Source organism: Aethalodelphis obliquidens, unplaced genomic scaffold, assembly GCF_003676395.1.
Source record: "Aethalodelphis obliquidens isolate GAN/ISIS:26980383/991018 unplaced genomic scaffold, ASM367639v1 scaffold4, whole genome shotgun sequence".
In the NCBI taxonomy this organism is placed as follows: domain Eukaryota; kingdom Metazoa; phylum Chordata; class Mammalia; order Artiodactyla; family Delphinidae; genus Aethalodelphis; species Aethalodelphis obliquidens.
In genome coordinates this window covers 14908890-14930196 of record NW_020837948.1, presented here as the reverse complement: position 1 = coordinate 14930196, position 21307 = coordinate 14908890, and the positions used below count along the sequence as shown (strand labels likewise).

Here is a 21307-nt window from a genome sequence, read left to right as displayed (position 1 = left end):
CACAGAATCTATATGTCAACACTGATATAAATAAATAAATTAAAAGCCACATAAATAAAAGAGACAGCTATTCCTTATAACAGAAAGTCACCTAATAAAAATATATACTAAATATAAAGGGAATAATAGCATTAGAAAACCATCTTTTGGCAACCATTATAATGAAACATCAGAGGATGTTAAAACTAATGAATGAACATGTGGTGAGGAACAGAATTTTACATGGTCTTAAAGTCGCTGCCCACAAAATATTTGTTAATCCATATCTTTTTTAAAAGTAACTTACAGTGGAAAAACCTGGCAGACGTTACGTAAACCAAATGATAAATGTAAACACCACCGCCCGTGGGAAAAATAAACATCACATATCACTCAATAGGATATAACAAAAAGAGCACATCATCTGTAATATTCCAGCCAAAAACATATTACCAGGATCTAATCATAAGGAAACATCAGCCAATCCCAAAGCAAGAGATGTTCTGTAAAATGACTGGCCGATAATCTTTAAAATTGGTAAAGTCATAAAAATCAATGACATACTAAAGAATTATTCCAGATTAAAGAGAATAGAGAGACGTGACAACCAGGAGCAACTCATGATGCTGGACTGGATCCTCTGCTACTAGAAGGACACTGTTGGAAAAATTGGCAAAAGTTGAATCCAGTCTCTGGGCACAGGGGGAGGAGTGCTGTGTATTATTCTTGCAACTTTTCTGTAGTTCTGAAACGTGTTACTTTTCTCCCCCAGTTAGAGTTATTTACCTGTTGTCTCCTTTTCTAGTTCATCAGCTGTTTGACTTCCAGATTCACAGCTGGCTCAATTTGCTACCCCTCCACAGTGCCTGCAGCACAGCAAACCCTCATAAATATTTGCAGGAGATGTGGAGGGAGGGAAGGGGGAGGGGGGTGGGGGAGGGGGGAGGGAGGGAGGGAGGAGGGAGGGAGGGAGGAGGGAGGGAGAGAGGAGGGAGAGAAGGAAGAAGGAGTGAGGGAGGAGGGAGAGAAACTAGCCAAAGGTAGACATGTTACCTCCTCTGCCACACAATTCAGTTGGGCTAGGTTCCTAGATGACGCTGGGCTAGATAATGATTGCAGAAAATTCTATCCTTGCTTTACTTAAAGTGTCTCTGGAGGAAAGAAAAATCATTGAAGTGTGTTTTTGGACCAGCTTGTCATTAAGCTGGAAAAAGCCATTTTGTTGCCTTAATTAGTTTTATTGTTTTGACATTTTAGCTTTTTAAAGGCTTTGTGCTGGAATTCAAGTACAGTATTTTATTGCCACGGAGTCTATTTTAATGAATGATTATTATACAAATGAACCTGCTAATAGGATCCTTTTTTTTCCAGAAAACAAACAAAATCCACACAGAAATGCTGAAGGGCCCTACTTCATACTAAACCTGCAAGTTGCTGCTGTCTTCCTTAAAAACAAAACAGGACCAAAAAAAAAAAAAAAAAATTGGTTCTGCTACAAAAATCTAAATGGAAGTTTTGGTAACTTGACCTATTAGTAATGCCAAGTATTTAATGATGAGATCTTCTCCACTTCATTTTTTTTCTCAGATTATAAAACTAATGAAATAAAATAATGCTAGTAAAATAATGCATTAGCCTAGGATCCTCAGTTTGTTCTGAGCAATCTTTTAGGTACACTGATTCTTGGCCTTTTCTGTATGAATATCCTGTCCTCAGTGGTTATGCCTTGAATAGGCTGCCAACCACACAAAACAGAAGATCTCGCTCCTGGAAGAAATGTGCCACCCATTTCTCATAAACAAGGATAGCATTTGTAGGAGCTAAACCTCCCTTGGACTTCAATGAATGTGGTATCACCACTTCCTAGGGGATGCTGTGGCATATTACCCAGCAGGATTCCAGTTACAAGAGCATGGTAAACAATTAGACCTCATTTACATTTTACAATTAGGTTTCACTTACATTTTACTGTGATTTTTACACGCATCAAAGGCTTTATTTCACATCTTTACTAAATCCACAAACCGTGAATTGAAGCATCCCACACTTTTGACATGTTATTCCACGTGCTAAATATCGGTCATCTACATTTGGTTGAACAAAGGCTAAGAATTATATAAGAGTGCTCCCAAATTGAAATGAAATGACTCTGAAATCTAAGAGCTGAGCTAAATCATTTACACAGCTTCATAAAAGCCTGAGAGATGAAATGCAAATTTCCTCGGGTGTTAAATAAAATATGTTTAACTCATGTCATGTATTCTAAAGGTCTCCCTGGATAGATTTCTGAAGGTCTGTCAGTTTATTAGGGCACAGATGATATCCATCAATTGGAAATCAATACCTACTGCTGGGTTCTAATTATAAATTATTGGGAAAATGCAGGTAGTAAACAGGCAGGGCATTTCTTGCTCATAATTTGAAATAAAATTCTTTTGATTTCCAGTATGTGAATTGAGAGATTTTTTGTTGTTGTTCATATGTATTTGCTTTTAATCTTAAACTTTTTTTTCAAGGTTTGGTTGGCAGAGGAACAGTTTCTCTCTATGGATTGTTGCATTTTAAATTCTGGAAAACAGTGCTCTCCAAATCCAATACGATGATGTTCACAGCGAAATAACAAGCATTTACATTTTATTGGTACAAATTGGAAGAAGTTTTTCTGCCTCCTTTCTTTCCTTTTCATGGTCACTTTACTCCGGAACATACAGCAGTGCACCTGCATTAGCCTCTTAAAACACTTTCCATACAGAATTTCAATTGCTTTTCTTTTTCAAAGTGCCTTATCCTGCATTTATGCCTATATAATAAAGCATGCCTCCTTCCTTCTTGTAAAGTATATAAAAGAATTTTGCACTCAGCAAAATAAACTGAAACTTCACACAGAGAAAAGAGGTTCTTTTTTACATGGGATGTCTCACTGCTCCAGGAAAATCTGCCACTAATGTTATTTACAATGTAGTTATTCAAAAAATTGGCTTTGTTTGCCTCGTCAGCAGAGGAGAAAGTTTGCACGTCCAGGACTAATTCTTTACACTCACCGTTTGCATAAGATTCTGGGAGCTTTCCCCAGTTACTTGCTATTGATTCATGTATGCCTTCAGGCCAGTATTTAGTTGGTGGTCACATACCAGGAACCAGGCACAAATATGACCGCCTCCGCCCTTACGGTACCCAGAGTCCAGTAGTGAAACATGACAACAAAGAGTGACATGCATTGTGGCAAGGAGTAGAAAAGGCGTATTTGGGAATATCTTCAAAATGTCACACACAAAGTACTATATTGGAGGGTAACCTGGCAGGCAGTCTTTCCACTATACAAACTGAAAATCAGGGAAGGTATAGAAATCTACAGTGTACTCTCCAATCTCCCTGCTAGTCTATTAAGAAGAGGTGAAGACAAAGCAAACAAAAAAACCCCAGAGACTCAAATTAGAGGGGTGGCCACGCACCACCTCAGGAGAACTGAGGACACAGGACTACAGCCTTCGCCCAAGCTCTGCAGAAGTGCAATCAGCAAGTCAGCGACTAAGTCAGACCTAGAATATCCTCACATGCAAGTAAGTTACCTAAGATCCTCTCTCTTATTTTTTGGCTTCAAAGAAGACCAAAAGTCTCAGGAAGTTATGAAAAGTTATTTTTAGGGCAGGTGCAAATATTAATTCTACTCACATAGTCAAATATTAATAGAGAGATTTCAGGTGCAAAAAATAAAAAGGAGAACAGTTCAGCCCATCAGTTCATAGCTCTAACCGACTGCCCCAACATTTTACTGTAGGTTGTAAAAAATCCACACCCACACCCACACATATACTACACACACATGCACATGTATACATATCAAACACACACAAAGACACACACACAGGCATTATACCATATACAGAGACACAAATACACCTACACAGACTATCACTTAAAAATAGCATCCTGGGGGCTTCCCTGGTGGCGCAGTGGTTGAGAGTCCCCCTGCCGATGCAGGGGACACAGGTTCGTGCCCCGGTCCGGGAAGATCCCACATGCCGCAGAGCGGCTGGGCCCGTGAGCCATGGCCAGAGCCTGTGCTCCGCAGCGGGAAAGGCCACAAAAAAAAAAAAAAAAAAAAAATAGCATCCTAATGATAATAAAAAAGTATGCACTCTCTAATTTCACTACCCTTTCACATACATTATTCCATTAATCTTTACCAGCTTTCCTCTTCGTTGATTTATCCCAAATTACTGAAAACCCCAAGACAGTGCCTACATCCCCAAAGTCCATGTTGTTTTCCTACTCCTATGTCTGCTCTGACACTGGGTGACATTTTCACTCACTATGACTGTAATGGAAAAGCAAATAAACTAGAAAATAAAAGTTAAAGGTCTAATGAAAGGAATGCTAGAACAGGAAATACTACAAGGGTTAAAGAACCCAAACCACAGAGTTCCTCTTGGGACCATTTTAGAATTGTTTATTCTCCTGCTGATGCATCGTGGCAAGACTCATTCAAGCCATCTATGGTTGAATGGAACATTTCTGCTACCCACCTTTTTAAGCCATAGGCAAGGAAGCTCCACCCTCATGACCCTTGTACGAGAGTCCAAATCAAGTTTCTTAATGCTAAGTTTAAGATTTTGTCTTGTATACAAAAGTACAGGAGAAAGACAGAAAACTTTGGTATCGGTCCCAGACCCATCTCTTAGTAGTTGTGAAATACTGCATATGAATTTTATCTGAGTCTCAGTTTCCTCATGTATAAATATCATGTCTATCCACCTTTGAGTTTTGTAATTTGTATCAGCATGTGGATATCAAAATAAAATAATGGACATGAACACTTTGTGAAGGGAGGGGGGAAAAAACCCTTTTTCTTCTACCCATTTTAGGTTCTCTGGCTGGGGCCCTGCAAATCAGAATGACAAAAGGCAGATTCATGAGAGAAAAACAAACATAAGTTTATTAACGTGTGCATCACGCATGCTCTTGGGGGTACCCAGCGATGAGTAACTCAAAGGGGTGGCTAAAACTTGGACTTATGTAGTATCTTAACAAAAGAACAATAAATTTTTAGAGCAGGGACAAGACAAAGGAAAAGGACTTTGAGCTTCAAGGGACAGTAAACTGTGGGAAGACAAATATATGGGGAAACTAATGGTAGATGAGAGCTAGTCTTAGCGAGGTTTGTTATGTAGGTTCCTCTGGTATTGTCTCTGGGCTAAGGGTCTAAAGTTGTCTCTGGTGATTAACTTCTCTTCCTGGTAGAAAGGAGCAGGGGGCACTTTGCAAATTTATATCCTGCTTTTAAGCAAATAGAGGGAGGACAGAAGAAACCCTTTTTCTTATATCTGCTTCTTCTCAATTTCCTTCAGTTCAAAATAATCCTAATGCCAAAGTGGCATATTTTGGGGTGGCATATTCTGCTACATTTTCAACTGTATGGGCTGTAAGGTACTTAAACATTTTAAGTGCATTATTGTTACCCCAATCATGTTATCATCGCTCAGTAAAAACAGTGCCTAAATACGTATAAATCTATGTCAGATCTAAACAGAGAGAAAGAAATGAGCATAGTCTTACCCCATGCAGGTTTACATTCTGAATAGGTTAAATCCTTCCTCTATAGTATATTTCACTTTTCTCTGACCCACTATTTCAGCCTATCCTAGAAATGCTCATTTATCAAAGGGTTTTAGGGCTACAGCAATTTTGCAGCCTTGAAAAGAAGTACTTTCTAGAGCACACTCAGTTTTATTAAAATGTAGCTTTTATATGTTTACATGAACAAGCATTAACCTTATCGAGCAATGGGTGGATTTTGTCGTCAGTTGACACATTCCTCTTTTTTTTCTTCCTCCATAAGTTCATCCTTCGTGGAGCATGATATGGTTCTTTCCATTCTTCGTCACAAGTATAATGATTTTTTCTCCCTCTGATCAGATACTCGAGCTTACAAATTAGACATGGTGGCAGTTTTCCTCCATCTGGCATGTAAGCGAGAGATTTGGCAAATGCAGGTTTTATATTATTCAGTGGTGAGCTTGACAGTCTTGCAGAGTCAGAAATGGCTACAGTAGATTCAGCTGCCCTGTCACATCAGATGGAAAGTCTATCATTGTTTGTGATCTGCTGAGGACGGAGGAGTCGGCATTGTGGTATTACATTCTCCAGTTGAAATCAAGCGATAGAAATTTATAACTTTCCCCAGGTATCATTTATCTAGCTGTAGTAGTGTCTATGGAAAGGGTTACTCAGCCTTGAAGGGTTGCATTTCTACAATGCCTAAATGCAATGAATCTCCAGTCACAGTAACCACAACTGCACAACGCTTCACATGGCCCATCAGATCGGCTCTGTGCTGCATATATGTGGTGGATGAAGTTGGAGCAAGAATGACTTTTGTGAATTACACAATCTGGTGAATTACATTCAATGGTAAATCGTACAGTGACAGTGAGACATAAGTCAAGAATTTTCCTGTGGAGGGCTCCATCTCTGGAGTATATTGCACATACTTATTTGAGGCCCTATTTCCCCACAAATGGGAGTTTAAGTTTAGAAAAATCCTTAGGATCAATCATCTAAAAATAGCCGGAAATGTGAACAATGATCCTAGCTCAAAGATCTCCACCACAGATTAGTAATAATAACAGAAAATGGAAAGGGAAATGTCCAACAACATGGGAATACTCTGCATATACGGTGAGATATAATGGTGCCCTTAAAAAACATTTATAATAATTTTAATGGTAAAAATGCACATCATTAAGTTAAATAAGCCAGGATATAAAACTGTATGTATGTTATAGCTTTAACTATGGAAAAAATCTGTAAAACACTGGAAATAAGATACACTGAAATATGAGTAATAGTTATTACTGATAGCAGAAATATTAGTGGTTGTTTCTTTTCCTCCATATGTTTTTCTATATTTTTCATTGTTTTTTCCTACAGTAGACATGCATGACTTTTAAATTCAGGGAAAAAAATGAACAGATTAAAATAAAGTCTTTTAACTGACTTTTATAGGGATTGGCTGGTGGGACTTTTTGTATCCTTCTTTTTAAAAATACCCTTCCATAAATTTTTAAAAGGTAACATGCTCTTTGAGGTCTTTCTTAAATTAAAAAAAAAAAGGATAGGACACGAACAAATGAGCCCTACATTGCTACTTTTTCCAATTTCAAGGGGTAAAAAAGAACCATTTCCTTTCCAGTGACCCATATTTTCCCCCTTCACCGTGCATCTCTGGTCAGTGGGTTCTGGCCCCCAGGCAGCAGGCAATCCTGCTACGTATTGATTGACCCATCACTCTGACCTGAGGCAGCCTGGGAATTCCTGACCTGTTCTATTCATTTTATTAATCATCAAAACTTTGGCTCTGAGACATGTTGCTATTGAAATAATTTCACCTGTGGGGTTCATTTTGCTTTCATCATTAACTTCAGCTTTCAATCTTTTCCCCTTTATCCCCATCAGAAAACTTTTCAAGCCTTCAGTCTGGCTTAGACATTAGCACTGAGGCCTGTTGGTTCAATTAGCCTCTGTGCTTCATTATGCTCCATGACATAATGACATAAAGTGATTCGCCCCAGTGTACTCTGAAGTGACTTGCTGGTGTGGTGCAGCAAGGCAGCAGGAATTTTTGAGAAGCCACATTCTTGTTGGTATCATACTTTTAAAAATACCATATGTCTCACTGATTTTGCAAAAAATTCCGTTTCTATATGGCTAGCTCCACCACCAGACAAACATATGTACTTGTGAGACCTTCAAGATGGTGGAGGAGTAAGACACAGAGATCACCTTCCTCCCCACAGATACATCAGAAATACATCTACACATGGAACAACTCCTACAGAACATCTACTGAATGCTGGCAGAAGACCTCAGACCACCCAAAAGGCAAGAAACTCCCCCACGTACCTAGGTAGGGCAAAAGAAAAAAGAATAAACAGAGACAAAAGGATAGGGATGGGACCTGCACCAGTGGGAGGGAGCTGTGAAGGACGAAAGGTTTCCACACACTAGGAAGCCCCTTCGCGGGCAGAGACTGCGGGTGGCGGAGGGGGAAGCTACGAAGCCGCGGAGGAGTGCACAGCAACAGGGGTGCGGGGGGCAAGGCGGAGAGATTCCTGCACAGAGGATTGGTGCCGACCGGCACTCACCAGCCCGAGAGGCTTGTCTGCTCACCCGCCGGGGTGGGTGGAGGCTGGGAGCTGAGGCTCGGGCTTCGGAGATCAGATCACAGGGAGAGGACTGGGGTTGGCTACGTGATCACAGCCTGAAGGGGGCTAGTGCGCCACAGCTAGCTGGGAGGGAGTCCAGGAAAAGGTGTGGACCTGCCTAAGAGACAGGAGACCACTGTTTCAGGGTGCGCGAGGAGAGGGGATTCAGAGCACCGCCTAAACGAGCTCCAGAGACGGCCGTGAGCCACGGCTATCAGCGTGGACACCAGAGACGGGCATGAGACGCTAAGGCTGCTGCTGCAGTCACGAAGAAGCCTGTGTGCGAGCACAGATCGCTATCCCCACCTCCCCTCCCAGACCTGTGCAGCCCGCCACTGCCAGGGTCCCGAGATCCAGGAACAACTTCCCTGGGAGAACACATGGTGCGCCTCAGGCTGTTGCAACGTCACATTGTCCTCTGCTGCCGCAGGCTCGCCACACATTCCGTACCCCTCCCTCCAACCTCCCACCCCCAAGTGAGCCAGAGACCCCTAATCAGCTACAACTTTAACCCCATCCTGTCTGGGTGGGGAACAGACACCCTCAGGTGACCTACACACAGAGGCAGGGCCAAATCCAAAGCTGAACCCCAGGAGCTGTGTGAACAAAGAAGAGAAAGAGAAATCTCTCCCAGCAGCCTCAGGAGCAGCAGATTAAATCTCCACAATCAACTTGATGTACACTGCATCTGTGGAATACATGGATACACAACAAATCATCCCAAAATTGAGGCTGTGGACTTGGGGAGCAACTGTAGACTTGGGGTTTGCTTTCTGCATCTAATTTGTTTCTGGTTTTATGTTTATCTTAGTTAAGTAGTTAGAGCTTATTATCATTGGTAGATTTGTTTATTGATTTGGTTGCTCTCTCCTTTTTTTCTTTATATATAGATATACATATTTTTTTTCTTTTTCTCTTTTTGTGAGTGTGTATGTGCATGCTGCTTTGTGTGATTTTGTCTGTACAGCTTTGCTTTTACCATTTGTCCTAGGGTTCTCTTTTTTTTTTTTACTACTTTTTAATAATTTTTTTATTTTAATAACTTTATTTTATTTTACTTTTTTCTTCCTTTCTTTCTCTCGCTCTCTCTCTCTTTTTTTCTGAGCCATGTAGCTGACAGGGTCTTGCTGCTCAGGTCAGGTGTCAGACCTGTGCCTCTGAGGTGGGAGAGCCAAGTTCAGAGCATTGGTCCACCAGAGACCTCCCAGCTCCAGGTAATATCAAACGGCAAAAGCTTTCCCAGAGATCTCCATCCCAGCACTAAGACCCAGCTCCACTCAACCACCAGCAAGCTACAGTGCTGGACACCCTAAGCCAAACAACTAGCAAGACAGGAGCACAACACCACCCATTAGCAGAGAGGCTGCCTAAAATCATAATAAGGTCACAGACACCCCAAAACACACCTCCGACACGGTCCTGCCCACCAGAAAGAAAATATCAAGCCTCATCCACCAGAACACAGGCACAAATCCCCTCCACCAGGAAGCCTACAAAAACCACTGAACAAATCTTAGTCACTAGGGGCAGACACCAAAAACAACAGGAACTACGAACCTGCAGCCTCCGAAAAGGTGACCCCAAACACAGTAAGTTAAGCAAAACGAGAAGACAGAGAAACACACAGCAGATGAAGGAGCAAGGTAAAAACTGAACAGACCAAACAAATTAAGAGGAAATAGGCAGTCTACCTGAAAAAGAATTCAGAGTAATGATAGCAAAGATGATCCAAAATCTTGGAAATCGAATGGAGACAATACAAGAAACGTTTAACAAGAAACTAGAAGAACTAAAGAGCAAACAAACAATGATGAACAAAACAATAAATGAAATTAAAATTTCTCTAGAAGAAATCAATAGCAGAATAACTGAGGCAGAAGAACGGATAAGTGACCTGGAAGACAAAATAGTGGAAATAACTACCACAGAGCAGAATGAAGAAAAAAGAATGAAAAGAATTGAGGACAATCTCAGAAACCTTTGGGGCATTAAACGAACCAACATTTGAATTACAGGGGTCCCAGAAGAAGAAGAGAAAAAAAAAGGGACTGAGAAAATATTTGAAGAGATTATAGTTGAAAACTTCCCTAATATGGAAAAGGAAATAGTCAAGTCCAGGAAGCACAGAGAGTCCCATACAGGATAAAGCAAAGGAGAAACACACCAAGACACATATTAATACAACTACCAAAATTAAATACAAAGAAAAAATATTAAAAGCAGCAAGGGAAAAGCAACAAATAATATACAAGGGAATCCCCATAAGGTTAAGAGCTGATCTTTCAGCAGAAACTCTGCAAGCCAGAAGGGAGCGGCAGGACATATTTAAAGTGATGAAAGGGAAAAACCTACAAGCAAGATTACTCTACCCAGCAAGGATCTCATTCAGATTCGACAGTCCTTCCTCTAGAAGGACTGAAACAGGGTAGTTATATGAATCTTGATGGTAGAGAGTAATGGGTCATCTCTCCAGAGTGTTGCCGCCAGAAAGAAACAATTCCCCCACCCCGTGCCATTTCACTTGAGACTCAAATTCACGAGAAAGAGAATGGGATTGGCTTGGCTTGAGTCACATTCCCATTCCTGAATGAATCCAGGATGAGGTGAGAGATGAGAGAGTGGAGTACTTTCTCTCTGATTGGCTAAGTCTCAGTCTTGGACTCATACTTGAGGTTGATAAACTCAGGGTCATGAACAAAATGGATTCCCTACAAGAAGGAGATACTGTGTCACCAGAGAAAGGGGAAGGGATGATAGAAGGGCCAGCTTAATCAACCCCCACTACAATATCCAGCATGGTACTTATTTCTTTGTATTTTATTTTGTCGTTTATATGTCTAACATATGTTTATACGTCTTGCCAGAATTTATATTGCTTTAAACTATACCTCAATGTCTATTTGCATATGAGAAACATAGAGCTCTCTCAATAAGCATTTTTTAATTGCTAGTTTAAAGTATTATCCATTCAAGATGTACTGGCAGGGATCTTCTAGTAATATTGCCCAATTTTTTGAAGTGATGATATAAATTGCAGATAACATGTTAGGACAAGTGGTTTATCAAAGCACATCAAATCACTCCAAGTGGGGACTCACAAACTTAGGGTGGGAAGGAAAGAGAGTTCACTTTCAGTCTCTTTCCTCATCCTCACATTCACCCCATCACCCCCACCCTACATGTGACACGTTGAGAAAAGGACTTTTCCACAATCTAGAGGGTTTTATTTCAGCGAGACTTGAATCTTATGGTTTGAAATATGCTCTGAGATCCTTAGTGCGAGAATTAAATGTACATCAACTAGGAGAATGGCTGGATAGCACAGCCCCGCAGAAGACAGGCTGTGGAGTCATAATTCCCACCTGACACACTGACTAGTCAGTATGTGAAATGGGAATAATAATATCGACTTCAAGGTTGACATGAAGACTAAACCCAATAACGTTTATAAGGTCTTAGCATAGTTTATGACGTATGATAGAACTCAATAAACAGGATAGCTTTTATTAAATCTGATCTGCCATTAGATTTGATATGTGAATATTTCCTGGGGATTTTTTACACTAGCCACACATTATAAATAACCTAGTAGAATAATCATGTTGGAATCTTTGCTACTTTGCTAGCTCTGATCCCATTAGCAATGTACTATCGGTCTAATTAATGATCACCATGCTATCCCTGACACAAATATTAAGTTTTGCCTTTTAGCCCTGGGCCCTTTGTTCCTGTGTGCATTAACTTTGTACTCTTATAAAGTTATTTTCTGTCATTCCTTATTTTTGCTCCTTTACGTGATTTTACACTAATAAGACCTCCTTGCACTTAGCAACCTTGCCATGAATGTTGATTTATCTTGTATCACAGTTTGGACAAGCTACTGCCCAGTAGGCTTTGAAATTAAGCTGTAAAGATTAAAAACATACAGTTTGCAAAACTTCTACAATCACTGCCTATCTGCGCTCCTTTTCTACTTTTCTCTTTTTCCTTTTGCATTCTTTCTGTCCCCCATACACCTGAGGGAGGGAATCATGCCCACATAAGTGTTTCCTGAGTCTCTAGCTCCTGGGACTAAGCGAACAAGAATGACATCACCTGCCATGGCTCTCCCTGGACTATGTCAATATGGGGCTAATTTAGGGTGCTCTGTAGACATTTATAAAGGTGCCAGGTCAACAAATTATCTCATCTTACCCTTCCCTTATGCCAGGTCTTTCTGAGAATGTTCTAAAGACCTCCAGAATGAAAGGATAAAATTTAAACATAGCTTTTCTTAACTCCTTGAGAAGCCTGTCATCTTATTATCAGTTGAATGGTGATACTGTTAGCAATATTATGTACATTCTGTCTCCAAACTTTTAAAATATTCACTTATCTATTCATTCCATAAATATTTACTAAGCCTCTCCTTTGTTCTAGACAATAGAGACACAATAGTGAACAAGGCAGGTAACAGTCTGTGCCCTTATCCCCATACAATTAGTGGGGAAGACTGGTTAGAAATTAAACAAGCAATTATAAAGAAAGCAGTAAGCACTGCCATAGAAGACAATTGAGCTGCTATGGAAGCATAGAGCAGGAACCCTTAACATAAAGGGTATCAGGGAAGACTTCCCAGGCAAAGTCCAAGGAGTGAGTTAGCTACATTAAAAGTAGGGTGAAGGAAAGAAAGACTGAAGGCAGGGAAAACAGCGAAGGTGCTTAGCACATAGTAAATGCTCAGTAAACCCTTGTTGACTGAAAGAGATAGAAAAAGCAAGGCATATTGCAGGAAATAAAATAAGTGTACTAGATTAAAGAGTATATGTAGGGAAAACAGGCAAGATGAAGTAGAATTGATAAGTAGAGTTTAGGTCATGTAACTCACATAAAAGGAGTCAAAGTATTGCCTTTTTCTGGGCAATGGAGAGCTAGTCAAAAAAGACAATGACTTGGATAGATTTTTGCTTTAGTCATATCATTTTCGCTGCAGTATAGGAAGTGAATTGGAAACAATACAGAACATAAAGAGAACAATTAGAAGTCTATGGAGTAATCCAAGCAAGAGAGACAGTGGCCGGGATTAAGGTATGAGGGAAATTGGATGGAACTGAGAAGTATTTAGGGTTGTGTGAAAATGGCTTAGAGACTTTGGATGAGAAACAGTGCTAGAGAAAGGGGTCAAGCAGGAATCTCAAGATACTGGCCTGGACAACTGGGTGAACTATGTTACCCTTCACTGAGATAAGTAACATGGGAGAAAGAGCAGGTTCGGAACAAAGGATGCTTTGTTCTGTATCGAGTTGAAGATGCCTGTAGAACACCCAGATAGAGATGTCTTGTAGGCATTTGGATAACTGGGTCTGAAATTCAGAATAGACATATGTGTTGGAAATGAAGATTTGGAAGTTGCCAGGATATGGGTGAAAAATTAAACACAGTGAAACGGATAGGATTATACGTTTAGGAGAACATCTAACCAATGCCAATACTAACGACCTGGGCAGATGAAAATGAGGATGAAAAGAAATCTGAAATGAAATGGCCAGAGAGTTATGGGGGAAACCATGAGTAATATGATGCCATGTATTCAATAAGGAGATTGTTTTAAGATAAACAAAGTTACCACTGGTGTCAAATGCTGCCCATGGGTTAAACATGATCATGCCTAGGAAGTGTATATCCAATGAATTTTGCCACAAGCTCATCTCTTGGGACCTATAAGGGTAGATTCTGAAGGGTAACAGAGGTAAGACCCAGATACTTTAGGTTGCAGAATAAGTGGGCAGTAAAAAATGGAAGCAGTGATACAGACTTCTTATTTCAGGAAGATCTGCTGTGAAGGAAAAGAGAAAGGTAAATCAGGAGCCAGAGGAGATACAGGGTCAGTGGGAGTGGCTTAAGCATACATTGGAAAGAATCACCAAACAGAATAAATTTAAGGATCAAGAAAGTAAGAGCACAGTGACTAGACTGAGCACGCTGAAACAAGCACAAAGAACAAGAACAAAGAACTCAGTAGAGACGGAACATTTATTCACGAGAAATGGTACATATTTCACAGAAATATGAAGGGGAGCAAGATGGGTAGAGGTGTTAAGTGTCGGGGTGCAGAGACAGGAGTTTGAAGGAGACCTTTGTGAACAGCTTCCATTTTCTCTGTAAAATACGGAGTGGGGTCATCGACTGACAATCATCAGGAAATTGGGGGGATGGATAACACGTTGAAGGAGAATGAAGGCTTGAGAAAAAAAGAGCACGTTAGGCAAGCAGAGAAGGATAATCAGGAAACACTGAGAGCCCAGAAGAAGTTGGATCTTAAAGTCGTGGTTGTACCATTCTCCTGCTACTGTGATTTCAGTAGTTTTCACCACCCCAAAGGCAAAAAGAGGCAGGTAATAGCACGGACCCACTTAGTTTACTCTTTCAGCTTCAGATGGCGAATAGTTAGGCCTCTCCTGGGATTACAGGGAGGGGTCAAATTTATGGATTTAGAGAGATTCATGTAAAATTGACATATTACCTAAAATTACTTCCACCGCCAAAGCCATGAGAATGGAAGAAATAGTGGAAGCAGCTGTAGGCTAACAGTTGAGACGTGAGTTCTAACCGTAAGTCTGCCCTAAACAGCTATGCCTCCTTCATCAAGTCATTGGGTCTCAGTTTCCTAATCTATAGGATAAAAGGACTGTTTGAGGCATTCTCCTCCAAGTCAGTGATCTCAGTTTCTGTGAAAACATTGCTGCCGCCCTATACCAGGTGTGAGGGTATCTCCACGTCACCATAAATGCAGGAAAGGTGATCATAGCCCAGATTTCATAAACAACAAAACTGAGGGGGAAACTTCTAGAAACCCGCTTATGTTCAAGAACAGAGATCCCTGACTATCTCCAAACCTACGTCTTATCCGCATTCTGAAACACCCTCAGATTAGGTTTGCCCATGAGAGGTCTATAGACTCTGTGGTATTATCTAGAAAAGGAGCTCAATTGTTAGCACATCACGGAGGGAAAACAGTGTCGCCTGAACTGGGCGAAGTGACTGATCTGGGAAGTAGCCACAGAAATAATCCTCCTCAGAGAGGAAAAGACATATTAGCAGACAGGATTTCACAAACTTTTGTGTAACTCGACAATTAATTGACACACAGTATAAAACCAAATCAAAAAACATTTTTTTAGAAGCTAACGTTCCTCGAGACTCAGGCCAGAGAGTAGTGGAGGGATTTTTCTTTCATTTTCTTTCTCTGCCAGATGAGTAATTTCAGAACAACTGCTGAGTGCTGAACAATAAGACATTCAAGGACCAAAACTCGAGAGTCATTTTTTTCACCACAACACCCTCGGGTAGCTGTTCCCTGTCTCTGGCAGACAAAATTATTTTCCAGCTGGCTCCTGGAGGACCATCTATAAACAAATTAGAAATTTCAAAGGGTTTGTTTTCTGCCTCCTGGCTGCCAGTAGGGGCCGTTCCCTTTGTGTCCTTCATATGAAAAAGTAATTTAACAAAGAAAAAAGAGAGCACGCCTTGGTTCAAAACAGAAAAGCGTGTCCCCTCTCTCCCCCTCCCTTTCGTCATCCCCTCTCTGTCCATTGTCATGTTGGGTCAGTTTTCTGTCAAAACAACTTTTATTGTATGCAGCTTTCATCCTGCAGGGCTCCAAGAGCCTGAGAGACAAGTTGTTTTCCTCCAGCAATTCCATCAGTAAGGAGAAAATGGAAAATGAGCCCTGATTTATGGCTGATTCTCCATAACAAACAGGGGCAGCAAACGCCCACCCGGCTCTGTAGGGAGAAGTTAAAAGTGGGTCCGCTCGCCTGCCACCCAGCTCAGATTCAGACCAAAGGAAGTACGGCCTCAAAACAAAAGAGAGCTCTTGAAACATTTTACAACAGCTTGCCCTAGGCAAGGTACAGGACATATTTCAACGGGAAGGAAAAAAATCAAGCGTGCCTTACACCAACTCAGAACAGGAATTAAGCTTAATATCTGGGACTTCTGAAAAACCTTCCCCCTCAAAATATCCCAGCAGATGGGAAGCACCAGCTATTTAGACATAAGAACGCATTATATTCCAAAGGAGAAAGTTAGCAAAATGGGTCCCCAGTTTACGGAAAAGGAAACCAAGACCTACAGAGAAGGGAGGGTGTGTGTGTAGTGACACAGCAAATTGTTTAAAGACAGGACAGAGTCACCATTTCTTGTTTTATGTGGCCGAAAGTCAGCTTACGGAGACTAAGATGCTTTCTTGGGGTTTGGCTTGAAAAGTCCATTTTCTCATTATTATCTTATTTTTCATTCTTTGGGATTGATTTGGGGCTTGGCTGGCAGTCAAGAGCTAGAGAACATGAGGTTCACAAATGCAGCTATTTCTAGCCTGCTGATATGCTCCACTAATCATGTTTCAAGTGGCATGCCAAATCGAGACTTTGCTTTCTAGGTTTGCACTTTAAGGTGAAGAGGTCTTAAAAGCCTTCCCAGCACAGAGCATTTCATTTAAGGAAATTCTTGACTCAGGCAAACCAATTTGGAACTATTTGGGAGTATGCCAATAGAGAGAAAAATACTGTGGGGCTTAATTTGGTTCTGTGCACTTTTTTTAAGCATGTATTTTGCATACCTTTACTTCTAATTCTTTTCCAGCAGAGTGTGTGGATTCTGCAGGTAGCTCTCCAGCAGTGATTTCAGCCCTGGGGGTCAAGGAAAGAATGAAAATGGCTTGGAGGAGTAAAAGCTTCCCAAGCCATCAGAGCCTAAGTCTGGAGTACGTGTGTGTGCACGCACACGTGTACGTGTGTATTTTTGCTGGAGGAGGTGCACGTGCGCGTGTGGGGTGCTAGTGAATGAAGTGGAGATGCAGGACAGAGATGTGATGCCTCAACTTGGCTAAGGCTCAAATACCACCCTGGAGCCCTGATTAAGCAAAATGCTCAGGACAACATTCGGGTCAAGGGCAGCACCCCCCGCTGGCTCACTGCCCACTCACAGCACTGTTCACTCACCCTCCGTACATACGTACCTTCCACACATACCCCCGAGCGCATGCTTGGGAGCCAGTTAAGAAACAAACACTATTTTAAATTCATTTCCTTTTTAAAACAATGCTCACAAGAAACGTATTTCAAGTCTGTTTCCCATGAGTGAGATGAAGCCTTTCCTTTCTGGCTACGTTGAAGAAAAGCATAATCTTGGAAGTACAGAAAAGGAGTCAGATTTCAACCAGAGTATTTATAGCACTTGGGCCGAGTTGACTGACCTAGGTTCAAATGACTAATAGAGAACAGACAAATATTCCTTCCCTTCCCCCAACAGCATAAAAGCACACAGTATTATGCTGAAGCCAAGATTTAATAAGCCTAAACACGTGTAATATAAGGAAGATGAAATGTAAACCACAGAAGGGGTCTTGGTAGTGTATTCGATACCATACAGCAGTTTTACAAATTGTTTATTTCCTTTACCAGATGGGCCTTTTAAAATTTCCTCTCTGCGTACCTTAGTACCTAATGGCAAACCCACCTGAATCGCTTCCATCCTGCACAGCCCTTGCCGGGATCTTGGCCAGACACAGTGCATGCAGGGTTAATGCCAGCCTTGAGCAGCCCTCTGCCCTGAGTAGGGTTATTAAACAGGAACATTTGACTCATAATTTGTTCTCCTCATGTTAAGTAGATTGCAATAACTCAGCTGTCCAGGATCTGTTTATCAATGCTCTGTGGCTTTCAGCAGCAAATATTTTATAACCACTAAGTTTGATGTTCAGACCACTCATCAAATGAAAATCTCCTGTACTCAGAGCTGGTGTTATCATCACAACCCACCAACTGGAGAACCCTGGAGAGGCAGTAACCCTGTCCCAGAGCCTATCCGGCTTAGCCATATCTTCATCCTGGGAAATTCTCTTCCACTAAATGACTTTAAGAGAAACTGGCCCACCCTCAGAATAGGCTATAACATTTCAGAGATTCTTCATCGGCCTACACTGTCCTAGTAAGTTGCCATTTTATTGAGTTTTATTTTCTCCTTTATATGCATCCTAATAAAAGTGAAATGGGGTATATGTAATAAAGAGGAACGGAAATGAGGGAAGATGTGGATGAGAAGAAAGCAAAGGAAAGAGAGAGAAATAAGGGAGTGAAAACAGAAGGGAGCTCAAGAAGGGAGAAGGGAGAGAAAGAGAAAGGAAGGTAGATGGATCCCACTACAGGTTGCATTCTGTTGATGCTGAATCCCTAAAACTAGATCATTTGAAATTAATAAAAGAAATTATTGTTGTCACAGATATGCTTTCTCCGTAATAATCTGATTTTTTTTAATGAGCTGCAGAGGTTCTGGTATTTCCCACTTAGCGTATAAGGTACTATCCCCCCAAAGAACGTATACAGCAGTTTATTGTATAACTGCAGAATATTGAGCAGTCATTAAAGAATTAGTAATGAAACCAGAGCCATTGACCTATCATGCCTATAAGAACCTATTAGATAATGTAACATCTAAAATAATACAAGAATAGAAAGTTAACATTCATCATTTTCATTACTAAATGAAACCCACATGTTGAAAAAATGCTTGTGATTCAATTTTTGAAACAAACTTCTTGTACTTTTCAGTGACATAAACAAATGAACTGCCTCTATTGACTAAGCTTAAGTTGGGAGACTGTGTCTTGCACCTAAGGAGTATTGAATAATACTGATGTTGGTACTAGGACTAGGGTTCTCAGGTTGGCTCGGCCTCCATCACTTGCCCACCTAGAATAGAAGAGAGGTGTGACTGGGAGGCACTGTACAATAACAGTCCCTCAAGTCTCAGATGCGAGAAGCATCTGTCCAAAGGAATGGGGGCCACTGACAGTTAAAGACATCAAATAGAATGCAAGGCAGACAAAAACACAGCTACTATCCAGAAAATCCCCTCTCCCCCTATCTGTTCCTATTTTCTTTTCTTTTCTTTCTTTTTTAAGAGAGAAGAGGGTTGGGTTTTTTAATATAAATTTATTTATTTATTTTTGGTTGTGTTGGGTCTCCGTTGCTGCATGCGGGCTTTCTCTAGTTGCAGCGAGCGGGGGCTACCCTTCATTGAGGTGCACAGGCTTCTCTTGTTGCAGAGCACGGGCTCTAGGCGCGCAGTCTTCAGTAGTTGTGGCACACGGGCTCAGTAGTTGCAGCTCGAGGGCTCTAGAGCACAGGCTCAGTAGTTGTGGTGCATGGGCTTAGTTGCTCCACTGCATGTGGGATCTTTCCGGACCAGAGATTGAACCCATGTCCTCTGCATTGGCAGACGGATTCTTAACCACTGAGCCACCAGGGAAGTCCTGTTCCTATTTTCTGATACAACAGCTACATTAATCACAGAGTATTAGCCCCATCACTATGACAACTACTGAGAATCTCACAAAGATAATGATTTACAATTAGAAGAGAAATAAAAGGATTATTAGAGGAAGTCTCTCATAAGGAAAGGACATTGAAGTTGAAACTTGAGCAATATACATGAATTAGACAAATTCAAGAGTAAGAGTAAAAAAGCCTTTGAGGTTGAAGGAAACCTAAATGTGAATTCTCTTAATTCTAAGGAATTTGGAAAATTCTGCTTTAATTCATATGTAGAAAGGAACAAAACCCTAACAACAACAGAAGGCTGGAAAACCTGCAAAATCATAGTTTTTTAAAACCCGTCAGAAGCAGACACAAAGAAACCCAAATAACCCACACTCCAGAGAGTGAGGAACACTTTCCAGGAGAAAAAAAATAAATAAAGGACTGAGCACTAGTCTCATACCTTGCACAACTGCAGCAGGAGGAGGGATCCACCATAGACTTACTAGTCAAAATTCTAATGACCTTTTAATAGCCTCATGTGGGAAGCACAATGGATTGCAATTCAAAGAACCCTCAGCCAGCCACAAAGCAAGTCTCCACTCACTCACCATGTCTTTTCCATGGGTCTTCACTCAGTGCTTGGGAGTAGACCTAAAGAGAAGGAGTAGAGGAGATCTGAGAGACAGGCGCCTTGAGATGGTGTCTATATCTATCCATCCATCTATCTGTCACAGATTTGTGTGTATTCACACACATACATATTTGTTTTATACAATATGTATTATACACACATATATGATTTCTTTATATGATATTATAGATTATATTTACATATAAACACATTATTCTTTAAAATTTTTTTGACTAAAGCAAAAATACAAACATTGGTTACGGTATTTATAATATACATCGTGGTAAAGTATAAAGTGACAAGACGACAAAATATGGAAGGAGATTGAGGGAATTATTCTATTTTAAGGTACTTATGCTGTTCATTAAAGAAGATGACAGGGATTTCCCTGGCGGTCCAGTGGTTAAGACTCCGTGCTTCCAATGCAGGGGGCATGGGTTAGTTGGGGGGAACTAAGATGCCACGTGGTGTGGCCAAAAATATAAAAAATAAAGGAGATGACAGTTTAATAATCCATATTGTACACTCCAAAGCAATTACTAAAAACAAGTTTAATACAAAGACTTATGAAGATAATACATAAAAGAAAATGGGATACTAAAACAAGTACAATTTGCTCAAGAGAAAACAGGAAAGGAGAAAAAGTAGAACAAAGAACAAATGGATTAAGTATAAAACAAACAATAACATGGGAGACTTAAATGCAATTATACTAATAATTATATGTAAATGAAATAAACATATATATTAAGTGGCAGAAATTATTAGTTTGGATTAAAAAAAATCAAGACCCAACTTCATGCTGTTCCTAAGAAACATATTTTAATTATGAAGCACAGACAGGTTGAAAGTAAAAGGATGGGAAAACGTATAACGTGTATAGCAGATAAGCTCCAGAGAAGGCCACCATCAATCCTACCTTGCACGGACAAACCTACTGTTTCACACATCAAAAGGTACAAACTAACTCTCCTCCCCTGGAAACCAAGCTGGCTTTAGTGACTTGTTTAATGAACAGAATATAACAGACATGACATTCTTGGACCACTGAGGCTACTTTATCATAAGCCTTACAGCTTCTGCCTGAGGTGCTTAGAATGCTTACTTTTTGGATGTCGCTTTTGAAAAACCAAGCACCCTACAGTGAGAAGCCTGGGTCCTTCCCTGTGGAATCAGCAAAAGGGGAGAAAGGG

The 21307-nt window shown here is 40.7% G+C and overlaps 1 long non-coding RNA gene across 1 annotated transcript in view; it reads right to left on the bottom strand.

Moving 5' to 3' along the window:
- Positions 1 to 21307, bottom strand: part of LOC113615979 (uncharacterized) — a 115179-nt gene that overhangs the window by 11447 nt on the left and 82425 nt on the right. Inside the window, exon 2 of the long non-coding RNA XR_003431170.1 lies at positions 20092 to 20134. This is a non-coding gene — a long non-coding RNA (uncharacterized LOC113615979). The remainder of the gene's footprint in view (positions 1 to 20091; positions 20135 to 21307) is intronic.